This window comes from Linepithema humile, chromosome 7 (genome assembly GCF_040581485.1).
Source record: "Linepithema humile isolate Giens D197 chromosome 7, Lhum_UNIL_v1.0, whole genome shotgun sequence".
Lineage (NCBI taxonomy): Eukaryota > Metazoa > Arthropoda > Insecta > Hymenoptera > Formicidae > Linepithema > Linepithema humile.
In genome coordinates this window covers 12,617,559-12,641,424 of record NC_090134.1, presented here as the reverse complement: position 1 = coordinate 12,641,424, position 23,866 = coordinate 12,617,559, and the positions used below count along the sequence as shown (strand labels likewise).

Genomic DNA, 23,866 nt, shown 5'->3' with positions numbered 1-23,866 from the left:
CGCAGACTCGTGTGAAAAGTTATAAATTAGACGTGTGCGAATGGGAACGTCAGTTTTCCGACGGTCGACGACGATGTCGAACGTACCAATTTTCGTCGACTTGCAAGGTTACGCGTTCAACAACATTTTTATCGTGAAAGAGGTAGCGGTACTTCGAGATGGCGAAACGCTATCTCATTACGTATTTCGTGAACACGTACCGTGGTATCTGTTGACGAAATCGGAAAAATCGCTGGCGTGTTGGTTACGGATACACCACCACGGCTTCCGATGGGAAGATGGACACGTCTCGTACAGTCAGATGAAAAGTCTTATCAACAATGCCATTGGTACGGAACCGTCTCTGATATACGTGAAAGGACTCGAGAAGAAAAAGTGGTTGTGCGAGATTTTGGAAGATGATGTAGAGATTGAAATAATAGATGCGGATTACGAAGATATCGCACGCCTGACGAACTTGGATGTAATCGGAACCTTGCGCTGCGCGTATCACACGAGACATTGCGCTATGCGGAATGTTTGCAAATTGTACAAGTGGTGGTTTGAGCGTAACAAACGTGTAAAACAACTATGATTTATGCTAATAAAATGATGTGTATCACACTCGTATGACTTTTATTCCACCTTTTACCCATCACATAATCCACCATATAATATGGTCTATCGCTTATCTCGCAGTAAAATAGGACGTTGAATAGGATGTGGAAAGAGTCTGGTAAAAAAAAATGAAAAATTATTTATTTAATATAAATAATATTTATTAAAAAACTAAAAAAAATATATGTACATTTGAGCGAACAGAATTTTTTCAATTGCATAAAAATGTTCTTCCGACGCCTTTCCACCACCGCCGCATCGATATCCCTCCGCTTGCCTCGTTTCCTCCGTTCTTTCCTCGCGAGGAATCGACTGGCGAAACCGACGACTTCGAAAGCGCGCCGCAGGAACCTCGCCCGACCAAGTTTTCCTCCGACTCTTCTTCTCCACCACCATCTGTTTGAACTGCAAAAAGTCAAAATTAAAAATTAATAAATTAATTAAAAAAAAAAAAAAAATTTGAATATGAAAATATAAAATCGAAAAATTTGTAGTGTTAAATCAACTCACCTCTCGATTTTCTTCTTTTTACTTTACTCCCCCGTTTGATAATTGTAATCGGGAGAGTAAGAAATCACAGGGGGGCTGTATCCTGTGAAAATTTTATTGTTTAAAAAAATAAAATTCGAGCATAAAAGTAACTGTAAAAATTTTCAATCTTTCTTACCTCTGTCACCCATTCCCCATCCGTCTTGCGCGTAGCCTTCCTCATCCCCTCCTTCATAATACCTCTCCTCTTCCTCAGTCTGTAATTCCTCTTCCTCAGTCTGTAATTCCTCTTCCTCAGTCTGTAATTCTTCTTCCTGCTCTTTTTCCTCCTCGCAAAGTGAGCTCGTCGATTCGTCGCTCGCGAGATCGACGAGCTCAGGCGTTAGAACAATTCGAGCGCGAGCTGAAACATTAAATTTTTTTTGTAAAATTTTCTAATATAAAATCGATGCTGTTATTTTATTTTATATAAATAATGTATGCAGCGACTTACACGAGGGTCTGGCTTCGTCGCTCGCGAGATCGACGAGCTCAGGCGTTAGAACAATTCGAGCGCGAGCTAAAACATTAAATTTTTTTTTTGTAAAATTTCCTAATATAAAATCGATGCTGTTATTTCATATAAATAATGTATACAGCGACTTACACGAGGGTCCGGCCTCAGGCGAGGTATCTGCTCGACGTCTTACCCCGAGACGTCGAGTAGCTCGCTCGTCACGGTTTTGACGCGTACCACGCACCACACCCTCCACCACCATGGTTTTTTTAGGTGTTGAATGTTGTAGCGTTCCTAAAAAAAAAAAAATGATTTTAATTTTTTAAAACTTTGTTTTAATATTCATAATACAAAAAATAGAAACTTACCATTTTTTACCGCACCATGATAGCAATTCGACAGCCTGATGATATAGCCTCCCGCATCCTCTTCCTCGTTGTCGTTGAACGCTCGCCTTGTCTCGATTATTTCGCCAGCAATAATCAAGAGCTGCAGATAAATCGAAAAATGTCCCAAACGGAATAAAACCGCGAGCACCGCACTAGGGCACGCACCCGCAAACTTTGCGAATACCACATAATTATTATCGTCGTTGTCGGATAACGATGATAAATAATTATCGATGCATAGCCCGTTTAAGTTACACGCCAATCGCAAACACGAATCAATAATTTTCCGCAAACTAGACATTTTTAAAACGAATAACCAGCTCCCGAATGATTTCCTACGTTCCACTCGAGCCTTGAGAAGTTAATACGTCGATGCGATAGTTAATCCCGGCTTATATACCCTTACATCAAAGATGCCGCTAAATCTTATTATAATTTAATTATGTTCACAGATAGCTAACATTCGTATCGATATCCACTATAGTTTACAATAATATGTCGAAGACGAGATAACTCGCTCGACAGTAGCATTTCCTTTTCGAGGAACAGTAATCGTGGATCTAAGGTTTTGCTAGGACGATAGGTGCTAAGCTATTCGTCGCTAACTAACATTCGTATCGATATCCACTATAGTTTACAATAATATGTCGAAGACGAGATAACTCGCTCGACAGTAGCATTTCCTTTTCGAGGAACAGTAATCGTGGATCTAAGGTTTCGCTAGGACGATAGGCGATAGGCCAGCGTATCATATTTCCATTTATTCAACGTCTATCGTACGTCTTTGAACCTCTATCGAACGTCTATCATACATCTTTTAACGTATTGTTGAACGTCTTACGTACAACTTTTAACATCTTTTGTACATCTTTTCAACATTACTTAAACCACTTTTAACATCTATCAAACGTCTTTTAACGTTTATTACTACAGCGAAATTGACGTTTTTGCGTCGAGCTGTATATAAGGTGTGCGGAAGAGAGAAATTTATCAGTTCAAAGTGTGCACGCGGTGGAGAAAAAAGTATAGAAAATGGAGCGTGATCAGAATAGAAAAACTTCCGAATACGAGAAGTGTAAAGATTGCGGAGTGTACCACAAGCCGATAGCTGTGGTCGAGCCTCGTCCGAGGACGACTCAAGCGCCTCCCATCCCTCCTCGTAATCGTGAAAGGCGTTAAAGGCTCGGTTGAAACAATTTTTTTTTTTTGTAAAAAATGTTGTATAGATGAAAAAAAAATATGAATAAAATTTGTTAATACTAATCTTATTGCGATTTTTTTTCTCCTTTCACCTACCATCCTTAAATTACATATTAAGTTTAGATTAGAGTTCCTATTAAATTTATATTTTACCGCGGATAATTTGTATTAAGAAGAAAACATAAGTATATTATTGGTGTTTAGAATAAATGCATAACTTAAATAATTCACTTTATATTATTCGTCACAATTAAAAGAAAAAAAATGATAGTCACTGGTTCGCTCGTTTCTTTCTATCGTGTAGTGTAACATGACGCGCACGTTTATCTCGCAGTAGGATAGGTCAGTGAATAAGATGAGGCACAGGAATAATAATTCAAATTATTTTACTGATAAATAATATTTATTAAAAATAATTAGTTCCGCATACATGGTTCAGTGTTGTATACTCCGTTATCCCGGTTCTGCAAAAACATTGTTCATTCTTTTCTTGCACTGAGGTGTTGCGCACTCCGTTCTCCCGGTTCTGCAAAATGTGTACGATCGATGTTTGATGTTGAGGAGTTGTGTGTACTTTGTGCAAATGTATCGATGTCGGCACCTTCTCTGGATGCATTTTTCTAATTTTTTCCAGTATCGCTGATCTATACTGCTTCGGTATCATATAATATATGTAGTCATAATAGTGTGAAGAGATTCTTGATATTAGACTATCCTGAGCGCATAACGAGCACAACTTTTCCATCAATATCGGCAGGATAGATTCTATTAAAAACGTCGAAAATTCCTCCTCGGAATATTCTAGTACACTGTCGTCAATTTCACTCGTCCATTCGATAAATTGTTGTCGAAATATAGTATCCGGAATATATGGTTTAATGAATGCAGGAAATGTTGTATACTTTTCAATTATTTCCTCACTGTTTTTATATTTCCTTCTACATTCCCGACATGTTGTTAACCAATCTGTGAGAGTACTCAGATTTTTCTCTCGTAAGATGAGACTGTCTTCCATCTCTGTAATAAATAAAAATTATTAAAATAAAAAAATATCCAATTAGTTATTACGCATTCGAAAAATGTGTATTAAAGATATTTTAAAAATGTGTACTTTACCTATTTCAGTTTGCACAGAGTGCAATCTTTCCTGTACGGTGGGGGCCCGTCGATGTGGTCACGCTGCCACGACTGGTTGTAGTGCAACGAGCACCGACGATAACCTTGCACTTCCGGATCCGCTCTTAAATGATCCGGTAGCCTATCCCACACGTGATCCACAAACCGAGCAAACTTGCTTAATAAAATCACCTTCGGCACAAATTCTAACTCCACTGCTGTTAAATTGAGAATATCGCGTTCATCCGAGAGTGCGATGAACATTTCGACTGTTATACCACTCGTTCTTCGCGGGCCTTATATACCCGCTTGTTGCACACGACATTGATTAAAACTATCGATGGTTCATATTTGCATTAACAATCCTTATCTTATCTCTTCCGGGAATTATTGTGATCTGATACCCCCCACCATTCCAAAATTACCTCCTCTCCTCCAAACACGATGACGCATCTAGCAACATGGCGATGCCTACAATTTGTATTAACAATCATTATCACACCCTCTAAGAAACGGCGCTCAAATGCTGCCTCTTTGTTCTAAAATACAGCGATGACGCAATCCGTAAATCTGCACGAACCTGCATACTATAAACATAATGATTCTGACAACATGGCGCTCTACTTTGATGCGTAGAAAAAAAAAACCTGCACCAGTAAACAGTTCTCTTTCCAATAAACAATCCTTATCTTTTCCAGGAATCCTTATCTCGCGATTTGTATTAACAATCCTTATCTTCCGGGAATTATTGTAATCTGATACCCCTACCACTCCACATTTACCCCCTCTCCTCCAAAAACGAAGACGTCATTACCCCCTCCACTGTTATCCGATACCCCTCTTCCCCTCTTTACCCTCATTGCCCCATGGGTTAGAACCCCCATAGTATAACTACTCAGTTTTCTAATTTTGTATTTTCTGTAAGAAAAACAAAAAAGAAAATTTGAAAATCATAGTTACACACTTGCTCGAATATACTACTCTACGTATGCAATAGTATAAAAAATTTATTTTATTAAAATTTAACTTTTTAAGATCAAAAAAGATGATCAATATTACAAGCAAAATCAACATGGAATATTACAAAACATTTATTTTTCAGATTTAGTTTTTATTTAAATAACAGATAATAAATATATGTGCATATATGATTTTTAGATATAATATAAAAAGATAAGAGAAAAAAAAATTATATATATATGTAAAGAAAGAATACTTTCTTCATTCGAATCTGCCGCGCTAGAAGTCTAGTTGTCTCCCGAAACGATAGAGTTCTCAGCTACAGTCCTGAGAGACTTGGAGTGGGGAGAAACAATAGAAAGTGAGACAAAAGCGTGAGAAACACGTATGAGATTCTTTGTGATATTTTTGCATATAGAAACTAACAAATAGCTTTAATAGAGAGCGAAAGAATAAACTTCAATTGTCGTTTCTCTTATTACAGGTAAAGTTGTAAATATTATATTTGTTGTTGCAATAGCGAATAAAGTTTAAAACTCTTATTACAGAGCAACACTTGAGTCTTAATCACAAAACCCCACCATACCATAGTTGGTAAAAATTGTCTTACATATATATATATATATATATATATATATATATATATATATATATATATATATATATATATCAGATAACGTATAAACTCTAGGATTTACCAAACTTCGTATTTTTACAGTAATATATATACAATACAGAGTCGTTCACTTAAAATGTTACAAATTGTTATTACTGAAAGTGCGCATTATAGTAAAAAATGTTTTAAATAAAAGTTATTTGATTCTAAGAAAGAAAAAAGATAGGAATCTTAGTTGGACCTTGGATGTAGATGTCAAGGTCACTTAAAAATCAACTTGAAATTTTTAAATGGAAACTTCCATTTTTTTATTGCATATTCTTATAACTTATCTCGAGAACTTTTCAAAACACTACAATTAAGTATTTTTTTATTAAGTACTTTCCGAGTTAATTTTTATCTTAATCTGACATATTTTGATACAAAATCTTAAACATCTCATAAAATATTTAGTTTTCGATAATTTTACCGTAATATTTTTATGTACAGAATAATGGGACATTAATTGATGTAAAAAAACGCATTATTATTTGTAAGAAAAAGTATGTTATTTATAATGTACTATTTTTTAACAATTATGCGTTTTCTTTACCACTCGATTCTTTTAGATGAAATTTTTTTCGATAAAGATGCGTTACATTGTATTCATTGTAAACAGTTTAGTTCGATACAGAAAATGCAATAAGTATATCGTAATGTTCATGTATAATTTCCCATCATGCTCAACATGATTATTATAACATATGGTGTAATACAGTGCTCGGAATTACTTCAGCTTTTCAGCCGATTCTCGCGGCACATGCCTCCTTTCCGCTCCTTACCGCGCGCGCCGCAGCCACTAAGGCCAGCGCCGCCGAGCGTTAGGAGCGGCGCTATCCGATTAATCCACTATCCACTTTTAAAAAAATGTGTCAGCAATAGTACCTCATGGGTGACGTGGAAATCTATTGAAATGTTTCCACATAATAAATTTTAAAATAAAAAAAATATTTTTAATAAATTTTTTTAACTTTTAATGATCAAGGGAGAAGAACCCAACATTAATCGGATAGCGCCGTTCCTAACGCTCGGCGATGCTGGCCCTAGTGGCTGTGGCGCGCGCGGTAAGGAGAGGAAAGGAGGCGTGTGTCGCGAGAATTGGCTGACAAGCTGAAGTAATTCCGAGCACTGGTATATGTTAAAATAAAAATATTTTCTTTATAATTATTGAAATTATGTTTTGCATTGACACGTACATGTAGAATATTATTCTCGCGCGCACGCGAGAGAGAAAAAAAGAAAGAGAGAGAGAGAGAGAGAGAGAGAGAGAGAGAGAGAGAGAGAGAGAGAGAGAGAGAGAGAGAAAAAGAAGGGAGAAGAGGAGTGTAGAAAGGTTATGCAATAATTTTCAAATTTTTAATATAAGTTATGTTTTTTAAATTATATGTTTATTATATTATTAATGTTATAAAAATATGTTATAATGTGTGGCGGCATACCGCTACACCGCTGCACTGAAGCGGCGTAGTACGCCGCGGCGCCGCTACGCGCCGCAGGCCCTCAGTCAAATTCTGAGCCTACAGATACAATACCAGGTTGCGCAGGCGGTGTAAGGCTGTAGGCTATGCCGATTACAGCGCTTTCGACGTTACCAACTAAGACTAGAGAGAGTCTAGAGATTCACGTGCGTTGTGCGAGTAAAGAAGTACGGCCTGATCCTTTGTAAAGACAAGACGTAATACATAGTTTTCTGATATCTATACTACACGTCTCTCATAGTGCTTATATCCTAATACACAAATCCTTTCAACCTTTTGGAACTATTGTGGATCGAAGAGGATTAACCAGGACGTTAACCACAGGGTAACCTAACCCTCCAGATACGTTCCTGAACCTGACTAGTGCCCACATTTGGTGACCCCGACGATTCAGACGAGCGCTATTGAGAAGATCTTATCTACAAATCCTGCCGTAAGAAGTGCTAAAAATCACTTGAGTATCGAGACAAAGTATTCCGTCTCGTATACACCCAACGCGCATCCCGCCATTTTTTCGCCGTACCGGCACCACGCTTTGCGTAGCTTATTTCCCGAGCCGCCTTCTCAACACTCGATCGTCACGAGGAGACGAGTCAGCTCGAGTGTCGGCCAGAAATTCATCACCTGTAACAAAAACGGATTTTTGCCGGCGTGCAATTGCATCTCAACGAGTCCATTGTGAGCCGCCGCCTTTTCGAGAAGGGTCCAGTTCGCCGCGCTCAACGCCCATTCGTGGATCCTAAGGAAAGCAGCCAATTGCAGCAGGAGAAACAAGAAGACGACTCAACGAGCGATAAAAACACGCGCAGTTGCTATACAGATAAATTTATTTAATCAACGCCATGTCAAACTCAGACAATTCGGATAACGGTAGATCCGACTCGCAAATTAATTCATACCGCGTGCCTAAAATTCCGCCCTTTTGGCGCGACGATCCCGAAACTTGGTTCTTGCGAGTAGAAGCGACTTTTCGTAATGCGAATATTAGAACCGATAGCACCAAAGTAGATTTTCTCGTTGGCGCGTTAGAAGGAGAAGTCATTAGACATATTAGAGACGTCATTTCTTTAGAGCCGCCCCCGGTTGAATTGTACCAAGCTCTTAAAGATCGTATTTTGTCAACTTTTTCGACTTCACCGGAGACACGTTTACGTCAATTATTAAAAGGTCAATCCCTTGGAGACCAAAAACCTTCTCATCTATTAAATCATATGCGCCAACTGAACGGTGGTCAGTGTAGTTCCTCAAATCTCTATTCATCGAGCAGCTACCCGAGACTCAAAGAGCGATCCTTGTAGCAATCAACGAACTTGACCTTCAAAAATTGGCTGAAATAGCCGATAAAATCGCTGATATGAGCGGTCATGATCTGTCACTAATCCCTATTCAGACACACACTAAAAAAAGTAAATCTCATTCTTCTAGTGATTCGAATAATCAGTCAGACCTTAAAACTAAACTATCAGAACTCACAAAACGAATCGCTAATCTGGAGAGTAAATTTTTAAAATTTAAACGAAAGCGTTCCACTTTGCGATCCCGCGGTGCATCAAAAGCGGACGCAAAATCCGGCCTTTACTATATACATCAAAAATACGGTAAAAAAGCAACGTCCTGCCGCAAGCCTTGTTCTTGGAAAGACGACGATACAGCGGAAAACTGAGTTCTCCTCCCCGTTGCGAGACGGTCGGTGAGAGGGAACCCACTCAAAATCGTCTCTATATCTGTGATCGTATTTCCGGTCACCGTTTTTTAATCGATACTGGCGCTGAAATCTCAGTCTTAACTGCATCTGCTTCGCAGAAAAAAGCAGCAACACAGCTTAAATTATACGCCGCTAATAATACGTGTATCGACACCTTTGGCGAACGCCGCCTCACTTTAGACCTCAGTTTGCGTCGCGCTTTTGCTTGGAACTTTTGTTTAGCCGCTGTTCTTTTTTCAATTATCGGTGCTGACCTCTTGAAACATTACAGGTTAGATGTTAGTCTACGTAAGCGTCGTCTTATCGATATCACTACCAAGTTATTCACCACGTGCAGCATTGACACCACCCCAAATTTCGGTCTGTCAACAGTAGATCGTTTAAACGTTTTTGCTAAGATCTTCGCAGAATTTCCGGGAATAACAGGCATCAACGAATTCCATTAAAACATCGCGAGGTCGAACATCATATACTAACGAATGGTCCTCCGATCTCTGAACGTCCCAGACGCCTAGCTCCGGATAAGCTAAAAGCCGCTAAGGTAGAATTTAAACGTCTCATGGACTTAGGTATTTGCCGTCCCTCGAGCAGTTCGTGGGCTAGTCCGATACATCTAGTGCGTAAAAAAACAGGCGAATGGCGTATCTGTGGTGACTATCGCCGATTAAATGCGGTAACTATCCCGGATAAATATCCAGTACCTCATTTACACGATTTTTCTACGAATCTTAATAACAAAAAAGTATTTTCTTTGCTCGACCTCTTCAAAGCATACCATCAAATCCCAGTAGCAAACGACGACATTCAAAAAACGGCAGTAATTACTCCGTTCGGCCTCTTTGAATTTGTCACTATGACATTTGGCCTCCGGAATGCCGCTCAATCGTTTCAACGGTATATTCACCGCGCTCTCAGGGATCTTGATTTTATTTTCGTGTATATAGATGATATCCTTATAGCATCCTCATCTATAGAGGAGCACAAGGAACATTTCTGCTTAGTTTGTCGTAGACTTAAGAAATTCGGATTACTCGTTAACCCATCCAAATGCGTTTTAGGCGTCGAAGAAATAACCTTTCTAGGGCATCACATTAATAGCCAGGGTTTTAAACCTACTACAGAAAAAGTCGCAGCTATTCTCGACTTTCCTAAACCACGCACAATAATCGAATTGCGACAGTTTTTAGGCGCGTTAAATTTTTATCGACGCAGATTTCCGCACGCTGCAAGCGTTCAATCTTCTCTTCACGCGTATCTTACGGATTCGCGCAAAAATGATAAACGCGAAATAGCGTGGAACCCAAAAGCGGAAACTGCGTTTCTCAAGGCCAAGCAAGACCTAGCAAATGCAGCGCTTTTAATTTATCCTTCTGACACCGCAGAAACGCGCATTGTTACAAACGCTTCGGATATTGCAATGGGAGCTTCCTTAGAACAATACATATCAAACGCTTGGAAACCTCTCACTTTTTTCTCGCGCAAATTCACTGCGTCTCAACAAAAATACAGCGCATACGATCGTGAACTAACAGCGATATACGAAGCTTTGAAGTTCTTCAGACATTTTGTCGAAAGTCGCGTGTTTAAAGTATCTACAGATCACAAACCGCTGATTTATGCTTTTAAACAACGTTCAGATAAAGCCTCTCCAAAGCAACTACGACAGCTATCTTTTATAGCTCAATTCACTACTAATTTCGATTACCTCTCGGGAACGGACAATGTAGTAGCTGATAGCTTATTGCGAATAGAAGCTCTACGTCTCCCTGTCGAATTCGAACTAGTCGATTTAGCAGAACGTCAATCTCAGAACGCAGAACTTAAACACCTGCTAACGTCGCCCAATTGCTCACTCAAACTTAAAAGATTTACTTGGGGATCTCTTTCCACAGAGTTATACTGTGAATTGTCGGGTGAATCTATACGTCCCTACATTCCAGCCTCTCTTAGAAGACAAGTCTTCGACATGTTTCACGGCCCTGCTCATCCTAGCGCTAAAGTCACTAACCGAATAATCCGCCAACAATACATATGGCCTAATTTACACTCTCGCAGCCTGGTCGCGAGAGTGTATTGATTGTCAACAATCAAAAACCACACGACATGTCAAGCAACTACCCGCATCTTTTACCGCGCCGGACGGCCGTTTCGACCACGTTCATATGGACATTATTGATCCGTTACCTCCTTGCAACAATTTCAAATATTGTCTAACGATTATAGACCGTTTTTTGCGCTGGCCAGAAGCCATTCTCCTTTGCGATATTACGGCGCGTACAGTGACACAAGCTTTTTATGATAACTGGATCGCACGATTCGGCACACCTCGGATCTTCACAACCGACCAAGGCGCTCAATTTGAGTCTCAGCTTTTCTCTGCTCTATTATCTCTCACGGGTTGCAAGCGAATTCGTACTACCGCATATCACCCCGCCGCAAATGGCTTGATAAAGAGATGGCACCATACCTTAAAAGCGGCCTTAATGTGTCATAATTCTCCAGATTGGGTAAGCGTACTATCAACTGTTCTACTCGGGTTACGCACTCATGTGCGCTTAGATACCGGCGCTTCCCCAGCAGAATTTCTTTATGGCACAACCTTGCGTGTACCGGGCGAATTCTTCATTCAAGAAGACTTTACACCGGATCCACAGATTTTTATCGAGGATTTCCGCCAATACATGCGTCAGATAAAACCTATTCCAGTATCGCATCACAACAAAAAAAGCCCATTTCGTTATAAAGACCTTTAGTCATGCTCACACATATTTCTACGCTCCGATGCAGTTAAAAAACCTCTTGAGCGACCATACTCCGGTCCGTTTAAAGTTCTACAACGTGTTTCCGACCGAGTTTTTACGGTTGAAATTAATGGCAAACCTCAAAATGTATCCGTCGAAAGACTTAAATCGGCGCATTTTATAGCCGATAGTATCGACGCGCCTCAACTCGCGGATATTTATAAATCGAGCGACTCTCATACGTCACTTAAAACTTATTCTGGTCCTAAAAAACATGTAAATTTTAAGTTACCTTAAGCATTATTCTTTGCATTGTATTCTTTTAATTTAAGGCTCTAGTTAATAAGTGCGTTTAAAATTATCTTAACTTTTAAGAAAAAGCATTATACTCCCGTAAGTACCCTGTAAACATTGTGCAATAATTATGTTTTGTTTATATCGTTTACACTCGGGGGGGGGGGGGGAGTATGTAGGCTATGCCGATTACAGCGCTCTCGACGTTACCAACTAAGACTAGAGAAAGTCTAGAGACTCACGTGCGTTGTGCGAGTAAAGAAATACGGCCTGATCCTTTGTAAAGACAAGACTTAATACATAGTTTTCTGATATCTATACTACACGCTTAGAACATATATAAATGGAAGTAGAATAGCAGACTAAAATGTGTCCGGAAGAAATAAGAAAGAAAATTATAGTTGCCTCTCTCTTGTGAGTAACTGCTCGAAAATGCGCATGCGCGCCAATTGACGCATACAAGCATCGTATCTGTAGCAGAGCTGCCAGTTTTCCCCGGAGAGCTCCACACGCACACAACCGAGACTCGCTGACGTCACGTGTCCGTGTGCGCTCGGCTGTCGACTGGTAGAAGTGGGCGGACCTATGTCTTGTATCTCTTTCCCACCAAGCCTAGCATAAAAACCGATTTTAACGCTCGCACCGTTTCTTCTGCCAAGCGTTGGCAGCAAAAATGCTTTCCCGAATTTCGCTCCACGCGACTAAGTCGACTAGCGGCGTGTTGCTTTCGCTCGACGCGATATTTTTTCTGAGATTTACAGTCTTTTATGAAACATATATCATATTCATATTAATAAAATATTTTAACATTATGTATTTGCAGAATATGATTTTTACGTTAATGTATAAAATAAGAATAAAGTAATAAAAATTATATATCGCAATATATAAACAAAACAAGTAACATTTAATATATTATTAATTTATTTATATGTTCCAATTTTACACATTAACGTGAAAAATCACATTATAAATGCATAATATCTTTTATAAATAGCAAGATACATTGAGAAGTAAAGGAAAGAATTGATTGAAAATAAAAGAAACATGTTTTTACTTAAAAAATATTTATGACTATCTTATTTAACACAAAAGTAATCTGGACAAAGCATACCAATGTGATTATACATCGGATAGTTTAGTATTTTAACTTTATTTTAACCATTTTAATATAGTGGTCTTCCGCACCACCCAAGAGGTTCCACTAATGGTGCGTTAGATTTTTTCAAGTAGATCTTCGCCAGGAGTCCTATTGTACCACTTTTCATTTTTCTTTATACATTACCTTTATATAGATATGATGTCGTTTGCAGACAAGATACTTATCATACACTTGTCGGTCATAAATATGGTGTCATTTACAGACAAGATACTTGTTACATATCGTTTACAAGTGTGTCATTTGCAGACAAAATACTTGTTACATTCCTGTCGTTTATAAATGTGGTGTCATTTGCAGACAAGATACTTATCATACATTTGTCGATCATAAATGTGGTGTCATTTGCGGACAAGATACTTGTTACATTCTTGTCGTTTATAAATGTGGTGTCATTTGCAGACAAGATACTTATCATACACTTGTCGATCATAAATGTGGTGTCATTTGCAGACAAAATACTTGTTACATTCCTGTCGTTTATAAATGTGGTGTCATTTGCAGACAAGATACTTATCATACACTTGTCGATCATAAATGTGGTGTCATTTGCAGACAAGGTACTTGTTACATTCCTGTTGTTTATAAATGTGGTGTCATTTGCAGACAAGATACTTGTTATACCTCTGTAATAAAAGTAGCACACAATTACTTTTCTTGTATCATATAAAAAATATTAAATTTATTTTAAACATTATTATTGCGTATTAGATGTCGAGAGACTAACTATATCATTAACATCTGCAGCATATAGATTAAGAAGACTTTTCTGTTTCTTAGGACAATGTGTATATAAGTTGTCTGTCGACATGAGAGATAAGTGCTTTTCATTAATCTCCATGTCTAAAACAGTTTCTTTTCTAGCTTTTAAAGCTGATTTCAAAACGCAAGTGGCATTTACAGAGACGGACGAAAGGCTATTTCGTTTTTTCGTTTTTAAGTCTGATAAAATTGAAAACATTCTTTCTGGGTCGGCATTAGAATTTGGAAGTGATCTAACAGCATTCATAAGAGATTTGAGTTTGGGATATCTATCAGTATTTCTGGAGTTTTTACTTTGTAAAATCTGTTTCCACATGTCATCAAAATTTAATTCTTTTAAATTTGTTTTTTCTGTTATTGTAAAATCTAGATGTACAATAAGCCATTCTTTCTTTAAACCGTTTTCGTCAAAACTTCCGAGAGTTTGAGCGATAAAAGAAACATCATTGAATGATGTTTCTCTGTCAAAATCAAATAAAACAATATCTGCATCAAAAACTTTTAATTTTGACAAAAATTTGTCATTAATTGGTAATCTTTTACTAATTTCCTCGGCAGCTGTTACGTAAAATTGCAAACAATTTTCTCGGACATTCGCAACTAGGTCTGCATGTCCGTTTTTTGTCAATTCGTCTAGGTATTCTTCACATTCTAATCCTAAATTTATTTTGCTTAAAGATTTTTGATTATTTTTTTCAGAAAATTGGATATTATTGCATACGTTTTTTAAGCACTTGGATTTTAAAAAGTGTTTACAGACTGTAGTCAAAAACTCTACTGCTTTTGGTTGTAATAAATGGATTCTTGTTTCCACTGCTTGAAAGAATGCATTAAATAAATTAAAGAAATATAAAATATGTTTCAAAAATAAGAAATATGCTTTGATATCTAACTTTTGCATTATGGTTAATAAATGTTCTCCAGATATTGTTTTTTCATCTACAACTCTTTCGATCAAAAAATGTTTAATAGCACCCCAAGACTCAAGAAGTCTTTCCACACACGTATGGTGAGAAAGCCAGCGTGTATCAGCCAATCTTAAAATTTTGCGGTTTGTTTCCTGAAAATATTCCGTAAATTCTTGAAAAATAGCTAAACACTTGGGACTACCGTTAATGTAACTTGCGATTTTTTTTAGAAATTCCTCGCAATATTTGGGTATTTTTGTACATGCATTATGCGCAATTAATGCAGCGGAATGGCACGGACATGGAAATGTTAATAAATTTTTACAAATTTTTGCTAGCTTTGTTTTAAATGATGAATTTTTTCCTATCATGACAGATGCATTGTCGCATGACAAGGCAATAATATTTAAAAATGGAATGTTAAGACTATACATTTCTGATTTAAATGCATTAAATAATTTTTCTGCGCTACTATTTTTCGCATCAATATTAATTAATTTTATTAACTGTGAGCGAATGTCTAATTTTTCTGGATCAACATACCGCACAAGAAACGTCATCCATTTTTCATTACAAATATCAGACGTTTCGTCAATAAAAATAGAAAATTAGTCAAAAGTATTTTGAATTATGTTTACCACACGGTTCGTTTCAACCGGACACAACACATTTGAAATTATACTTTTACATTTTGTTCGACCCATAGTCATACTTTTTAATATGTTATAATCTTTTCCTATTTGTTGAAAAAAACTAAGAATATCTGTTGCCGTTTGATGCGAAATATTTTTATCAGCGATCAATGCGGCAAATGGAATTTCTGCTGATTTTTTTCGCTCTTCAAATGTTAAAAGTGATTCATGATTTGTGACGTTAGTTTCATTTGTTTTCTTGGTTTCTGTATTATTTTTTTCAGATATCCTCTTGTGCGCTTTGGATTCTGAGTGATCATATATGTGCGATAAGTCACCAATCATAGTTTTTTTACAAAAGGAGCAAAAAAATTAATTTTCATTATGTGACACCTCGCATAGCCATGGCTTAAATTGCTCAATATCTAACTATTGTTGTCGAAATGGATTTTTTTTACGTTTTTTTGTATTTGAACTTACATCGTTATTATTGAATAATGACGTATTTTTTATATGACATGCAGAATTCGCATGACTTGAAACACGAGTATTGCATGAAGAATCTTTATTGCACATAATACAATGAAAAAGACTATCATCATTGGATACTTTACGTATCCAAGATGTGTATTTATTATCACTAAGCCAAGCTTCTAAAAAGCTTCTCTTTGGTTTTTTTCTTAATTGTTCACACATTTTTATGTATAAATAAAACAAAAAATAAAAACAAAAAATATATAATATATAAAAAAAAAAATATATAAAAAAATATTTAAGAAAATATATTTTATCACGTGTAAACAAAACAAAGCCAAAAATTATAAAATAAAAAGAATAAAAAACAAGAAAAAAAAAATATATATATAAATAAAAAAATATTTAAGCAAATATACTAAAATAAACTAAATATACTAAAATAAACTAAAATATAATAAAATATATATTATTAAATATATGTTATTAAAACTGTGTTAAATCATTTTTTCAAAAATTGAGTTATTGTTATTACAAGACTCTACTCTCCAATTTTTACCCAATGGCAAATGTTTTAAATAAATATTTTAATTTTAATAGATATGTGAATTAATAAGATTAATGCCCGATTCCACCAACGTAGTTTAACTTTAACCTCGGTTCAACTTACTCTTCACCTTTTTCTAATTCTTAGAACTAGAAAAAGATAAAGAGTAAGTTGAACCGAGATTAAAGTTAATCTACGTTGGTGGAATCGGGCATAAATCACATTCGCCGATAAAGTGTTGATATATATATATATTATATACATGCATATATAAATAGTATATAAATAGATGTAAATGTAAGAATTTTATAACCTCAAACTGCTTTTCCTTTTGAACATCAAATTTTTCCGAGGCACGTGTATAATAAACATGTTGGCACGTATTAATGATATAATATTATATGGCGACGAGCTTAACCAAGTCGCTAAGTCGTATTCATTACTTTCTCGTTTAATTAATTAATTAATTACTGGTCTAAAGTAAGTCGTTTTCACGAAACTATATCATTGACGTGGTTTGCACAATGGTCTACGTTACATACTGAAGTGAGCTTTGGAGAAGTGGGGGTGGGTTTTTTCCCCTGTGGTAAGAATTAAGGAGGCAACTGGGGAGGGAGATTAAATTCTTGTGACCGTAGTCAGCCATTGCAGTATACAGGGTGTATAAAAATGGTGGAAACTCCAGAATATCTCAAAAAATATAACTTTTGTAAAAAAATGTTTCAGATAAAAGTTGTAGGGTTTAAAAAGATCTATTTACCGATCTTATCAGTTTGATCTTGGGTGAAGGCGTTTCAGAGATTTAAAGATCATCTTCACTTTTTCAAATGAAACTACTCTAATTTTTTTATATAAATCGATTTCTCGCAATATTTGACGTAAAAAGTTATAGAGGTAAGATGGCCAAAAATTGAATAGTTTACGAGATATTTTATACTTAAATTTGACATAATTTTATATAGACTATGAAATATCTCGTTAAATATTCATTTTTCAATTATCTTACCTCAACACTTTTATGCACAAAATAATGAGAGGAATCAATGTGTGTAGAAAAAACACATAGTTGTCTTGAAGAAAAAATATAATATGATATAATTTTAGCTACGTTTTTTCTTTGAGACAACTATGTGTTTTTTCTACACTAATTGATTTCTCTCATTGTTTTGTGCATAAAAATGTGCATAAAAATGTTGAGGTAAGATAATTGAAAAATAAATATTTAACGAAATATTTCATAGTTCATGTAAAATTATTTAATTTATATTAATTATATATCAAATTAAAGTATAAAGTATCTCGTGAATTATTCCCACCTTTTTTATACATTTTGTATACTATATTCTATCAGATCTTTCATATTTTAATGGTATACTTTAATCACAGATAATAATTACTGATTGCCCACACAATTATTGTGTCGGTGTGCTAAATGCGCCCAACTAAAATAATCGCTTACAGAAAGCGCTCTGTACATACATACATACATACACACATACATACATACATACACACATACACACACACACACACATACACACGCACGCACGCACGCACGCACGCACGCACGCACGCACGCACGCACGCACGCACGCACGCACGCACGCACGCACGCACGCACGCACGCACGCACGCACGCACGCACGCACGCACGCACGCACGCACGCACGCACGCACGCACGCACGCACGCACGCACGCACGCACGCACGCACGCACGCACGCACGCACGCACGCACGCACGCACGCACGCACGCACGCACGCACGCACGCACGCACGCACGCACGCACGCACGCACGCACGCACGCACGCACGCACGCACGCACGCACGCACGCACGCACGCACGCACGCACGCACGCACGCACGCACGCACGCACGCACGCACGCACATACATACATACACACACAGTTCTTGTGTATCTGGCCAATGTTTATAAACGTACAGACTAGTTGCTTCTTCCTTTCCGTGAGCACATACATTTTAGTTTCAAGAACACGCTGCTTAGAAGAATATCTCGAAACATGAATCGTAAGTAATAAATTAAATTATTATGCTCTTAAATCATATTATATTTGAAAATTATTATTCATAAATTGAATAAAATTTTTCAATTTTTAAATATAATAATATGAAAAATAGCACAAGAGCTATGACTAGAATTATGTGTTAATGTTTCTTATATTTACAAAATTGTCTTTAAGGATATAAACGTTTCAATCGATTATTCGTCCAATATACATTACATTAAAAGAATCAATAATTTTAACATTGGAAATACATAAAATCAAAAGTTTAAACTGTAAAACATTTGATGTCTATTTTTTTTTAAAGCTATGTCACTTGAGAAACTTTAAACATGAAAATAGAGCAAAATTAACAGTTATTGGAGTAATGTTACATTATACAAAGGTTCTCAGTTATCTGTACTTGTTGACATCGCAAGTAATGAAAATCTTTTGTGGTTAAAATTTTAAATTTAATGTATTTTAAATATTAAACTGATTCTTTTATTGTAACATATATTGAGGATAATCGACCGAAGCGTTTATATCTTAAAAGATAATTTTGTTAATATAAGAAAAATTGACACATATTATTAAATCGTAGCTTGTAACTCTTATACCGTTTTTTATTTTATTGAATTTATCTGTTAGCAAATAGTTAGAAAATATTTAATCATTAGTTTCTTTCTTCTCTCTTATATATATATATATATATAATTTAATAAATATGTATTAATTTTTGCAGAGGAAAATATAATGGACGTGAGAAATTTGTCTCTAGAAGACACGACAAATGTGCAGCAAATGATGCAACTCATGTTGCATCAACAACAAGAAATAAAAAAAATGCAACAACTAAATTTAATAACAAAAAAATTAAAAGAAAAAGAAGTGGAGAGAGAACCAGAACCAAGAGACGAGCAGCAGCAACAGCAGCAGCAGTCGGAACAAGCCGGCGATAATGGTACATTATTTATTAATTTAAACACAATATCAGAGAATTTTCCATATGAGGAATAGGCTAGTGTGATAATATCATATTAATATATATGAAAGAGGCTAATGAAGCCATCGCTGGTTGTTAGTGCGAATTTTTTTATCTCTTATATTTTTTTTCTTGTCTTCCTTCCTTTCAAATAACTTCCTTACTTTCATACATTCTGATTCTTGAATAATAAGATCGATGTATGCAATTCTCGTACACTTTAATGTCTCGAATCTGAGATCAGTGTACATTTTAATGTCTCAATGCAGACGAATCAAGTTTCTATAAGAAACATAAAAAATTTCGCACTAACAATCAGCGGTGGCTCCATTAGCCTCTTTCATATATATTGATATTTATTTATTTTTTTGTAACTAAATGATTTATTTATATGCATAATTGTTTTAAATTATTAATCTATAAATGTGTTTATTTTTCAGAAAAAAAAAAGAGGAGGTGGTTGGTCGCGTGCACGGTGGTACGCTCGACGAAATGTACAACACAAAAACCATATAAGACCAGGTCCTTCTGGAGTAATAAGAAGAGGAGGTGGCCGGGGAAACAGAAGAGGCAGTCGGGGAAGAGTAAACCAAACCATAATAAAAAACTATTATTTATCATAACAAATTATATAAATTTTATTTTCTTTTATTTTATTTTTTTTTATTGACTTTTATTTAACTTGACCTCACAAATATTGAATAATTTTAATTAATTTTATTATTTTATTTTATTTTAATCAACTTTTTTTATTAAATTTTTGACAAATTTTTAATTTTTAATTTTTTTCTTCTATCTTTTATTTGTAAACCCGACGAACTTTTATTTGTAAAACCGACGAGCTAATATTGATTATATCAATGTTAAAACTAACTTTTTTCATTAATTTTACAACAAATCTTGCGTTTAAATTATATTTGTTTTAACTCAGATCTTAATGTAAATCAGCGTGCGTTTTTTATTTCACACTAAGGATAGCCTGATGACAGGTTATGAAATGTCTGTTTATACTAATGTTATTATAACTCAATATAAGTTCGTTCACACTAAAATCTAGCGTTTTGATTCCTATTGCTCCTTTCCTTTTATAATTTTATTATTTGTTGACCCTTATCATTTTTAATTGAGATAAATAAAATTTCATTAATATGTCTACAAAGGACACCACACTTATAAACGATAGGCATGTAACAAGTATTTTGTCTGTAAATGACACCATATTTATGACCGACAAGTGTATGATAAGTATCTTGTTTGCAAACGACACCATATCTATATAAAGGTAATGTATAAAGAAAAATGAAAAGTGGTACAATAGGGCTCCTGGCGAAGATCCACTTGAAAAAATCTAACGCACCATTAGTGGAACCTCTTGGGTGGTGCGGAAGACCACTATATTAAAATGGTTAAAATAAAGTTAAAATACTAAACTATCCGATGTATAATCACATTGGTATGCTTTGTCTAGATTACTTTTGTGTTAAATAAGATAATCATAAATATTTTTTAAGTAAAAACATGTTTCTTTTATTTTCAATCAATTCTTTCCTTTACTTCTCAATTATCTTGCTATTTACAAAAGATATTATGCATTTATAATGTGATTTTTCACGTTAATGTGTAAAATTGGAACATATAAATAAATTAATAATATATTAAATGTTACTTGTTTTGTTTATATATTGCGATATATAATTTTTATTACTTTATTCTTATTTTATACATTAACGTAAAAAATCATATTCTGCAAATACATAATGTTAAAATATTTTATTAATATGAATATGATATATGTTTCATAAAAGACTGTAAATCTCAGAAAAAATATCGCGTCGAGCGAAAGCAACACGCCGCTAGTCGACTTAGTCGCGTGGAGCGAAATTCGGGAAAGCATTTTTGTTGCCAACGCTTGGCAGAAGAAACGGTGCGAGCGTCAAAATCGGTTTTTATGCTAGGCTTGGTGGGAAAGAGATACAAGACATAGGTCCGCCCACTTCTACCAGTCGACAGCCGAGCGCACACAGACACGTGACGTCAGCGGGTCTCGGTTGTGTGCGTGTGGAGCTCTCCGGGGAAAACTGGCAGCTCTGATCTGTAGATGTAGATATATGTAGATACTTTTGCAAGTCAATTATGTATGCTTTTTTTTAATAAATAAATCATGAAAATATATCAAAAAATAAATATTGCATATATAAATAAACATTTATATATATATATATATATATATATATATATATATATATATATATATATATATATATATATATATATTGTGTTGGTTAATGTATGTATATAATTCAGAAATACTCACAATCCTCACAATGATATGTGCCGGCCTGGTGGCTTTCAAAAGTGGCCCTTGTGTCGCTGGAGAACGCAAGTATTGCAAATCACCAATTGTTATCTGGATAATAAAGATTTAATATAACAATGTTAATATTTATTATATCTAATGCCCGTATATTAATATTTCATTTAATTTATATAATATTCCATTTAAAATTTAATTAAAAATACATACATAAATAATTTCATTTAAAATTTAATTCTAGTTTTTTGTTTTGTAATTATTATATAATAATTTTTAGAACAGATTCTTCAATGAAGAGTTTAAAAAATTTTTAAATATATATAAATATAAAAAGAAATCCATGTACTAATAATGTCTAATGGTCATTAAAAGTTGTATTAAGAATAAACATTTTCATGATTCATGATCAAAAAATCTATTGCCAAAACAGTGTTAGCAAAAGTTATTTTTTACGATGATATTTATTTATATAAAATAAAAGTTGAATACTTTAGAAATAAATTGATAAAAAATTAAAATTTTGCATATCTTACACATATAAGTTTTTAACTTGTCATTGCATGATATTTCTAGGTTACAAGTCTATTAACAGAAAGTGTTTATTTGTGAAATTGCGATGTAATGTGTCTAATTGCTTTGTCAACTTTTGGCTAATAAAAGTACAGCTATTCATTTCTGACTATATTTCATTATATGTATTTACTCTGTTTGATTACAAATTGGAAATTCGCTATTCAGGAGGTTTTTACCGCACTATTGTAAAATTATTTATTTATGTGATATCATAAAGATTTACGTTAAGTAACACGTACTTTAGATAATTACTGTACTCGAAAACAACTCGTGATATAAATAAGGAGCATTTCCTTACAACCAACCAAGAAACACATTGGCACGCTACACTGACTACAAAGTTACATTTAGGTATCTTGTCGTTCGTCTTATATGATATGTAGATACAGGCAACCACGACTGACCACGACCGCGAAAAAGCAAATGCAACACTTTTGCAAACTTTTCTATAAAAATACAATATAAAAATGTGAGGTTATAACAAAGATTTCATGTGACAATATTAATATTTATTATATCTAATGCGTACTTACCAAAAACAGCGAATTAATCGTCAGTCCAATGCCACGGTGTCACAAATATTTTGTACAAATCAATCAAAGCAGCAATAACTATTAAGTACACCAGGCACAAAACGGCACACTTATGAATTAAGCGGAAATGAGAATGACGCGATAAAATGAATTCTCGGCATATAGCACTCACGTCGTGAGAGGAGGCACAGTCGCGCATGGCGTAAACTGCATAGTGCGATTTATTGCTCCCGCACGCATGTCCCTATCACGTCGTGCAGGCAAAGTGATAGCACTGTGCAGATATGGTGTGATACTCACATCGTGCAGGTAATATGAGCCCGCACGATTTGTTATCTGGGTTGCAAATTACACTTCATCATCTTCAACTATATCCCCATCAACTTCTCAAGCTTTTTTAAGCGATCCTGAGAGTCCTACTTCCGCATCCGGTATAAGGGGAAAGAAACGCACAGAAGATGAAGCACTTTATGTAAAAAGAACATCCAAAAAGCAAAAAAGTGAATCAGCTATGGATGAAGCTGTTGAAGCGATAAAACAGATAGCCACACAGCCAATGCATTTTCCCCAATCTGATCGGCAGGATGCTATTAACTATTTTACAGCTTACATTGGGGCTAAGTTGAGAGAAATGTCCCCTGAGACTAGAAAGCGTTTGGAGAAAGAAATTATGAAACTACTATTTACTACTAATTAAGACAAAAAAAAAGTTATATAATTTTTTCTGTCTAAAATTTATACAATGTCTTGTTAGCACATCTTTGTAGCGCATATTATCTATATAATGTATGCTTACGTGTGCAGGTGTGCACAAGAGGTTGTCTTTCTAAAAAACTAAAGATTTTTGTGAAAAAG

At 35.3% G+C, this 23,866-nt stretch overlaps 2 long non-coding RNA genes across 2 annotated transcripts; one reads left to right on the top strand and one right to left on the bottom strand.

Annotated features, from left to right (window-relative positions):
* Positions 1-19,257: 19,257 nt before the first annotated feature.
* On the top strand, positions 19,258-20,643 carry LOC137001134 (uncharacterized). Its single transcript, XR_010891260.1, has 2 exons — positions 19,258-19,570; positions 20,032-20,643. It is a non-coding gene; the product is annotated as an uncharacterized lncRNA (long non-coding RNA).
* Positions 20,644-20,729: 86 nt separating this feature from the next.
* Positions 20,730-23,170, bottom strand: LOC137001133 (uncharacterized). Its single transcript, XR_010891259.1, has 3 exons — positions 23,012-23,170; positions 21,906-21,998; positions 20,730-21,683 (listed from the first exon to the last, which is right to left on the bottom strand). It is a non-coding gene; the product is annotated as an uncharacterized lncRNA (long non-coding RNA).
* Positions 23,171-23,866: the final 696 nt, after the last annotated feature.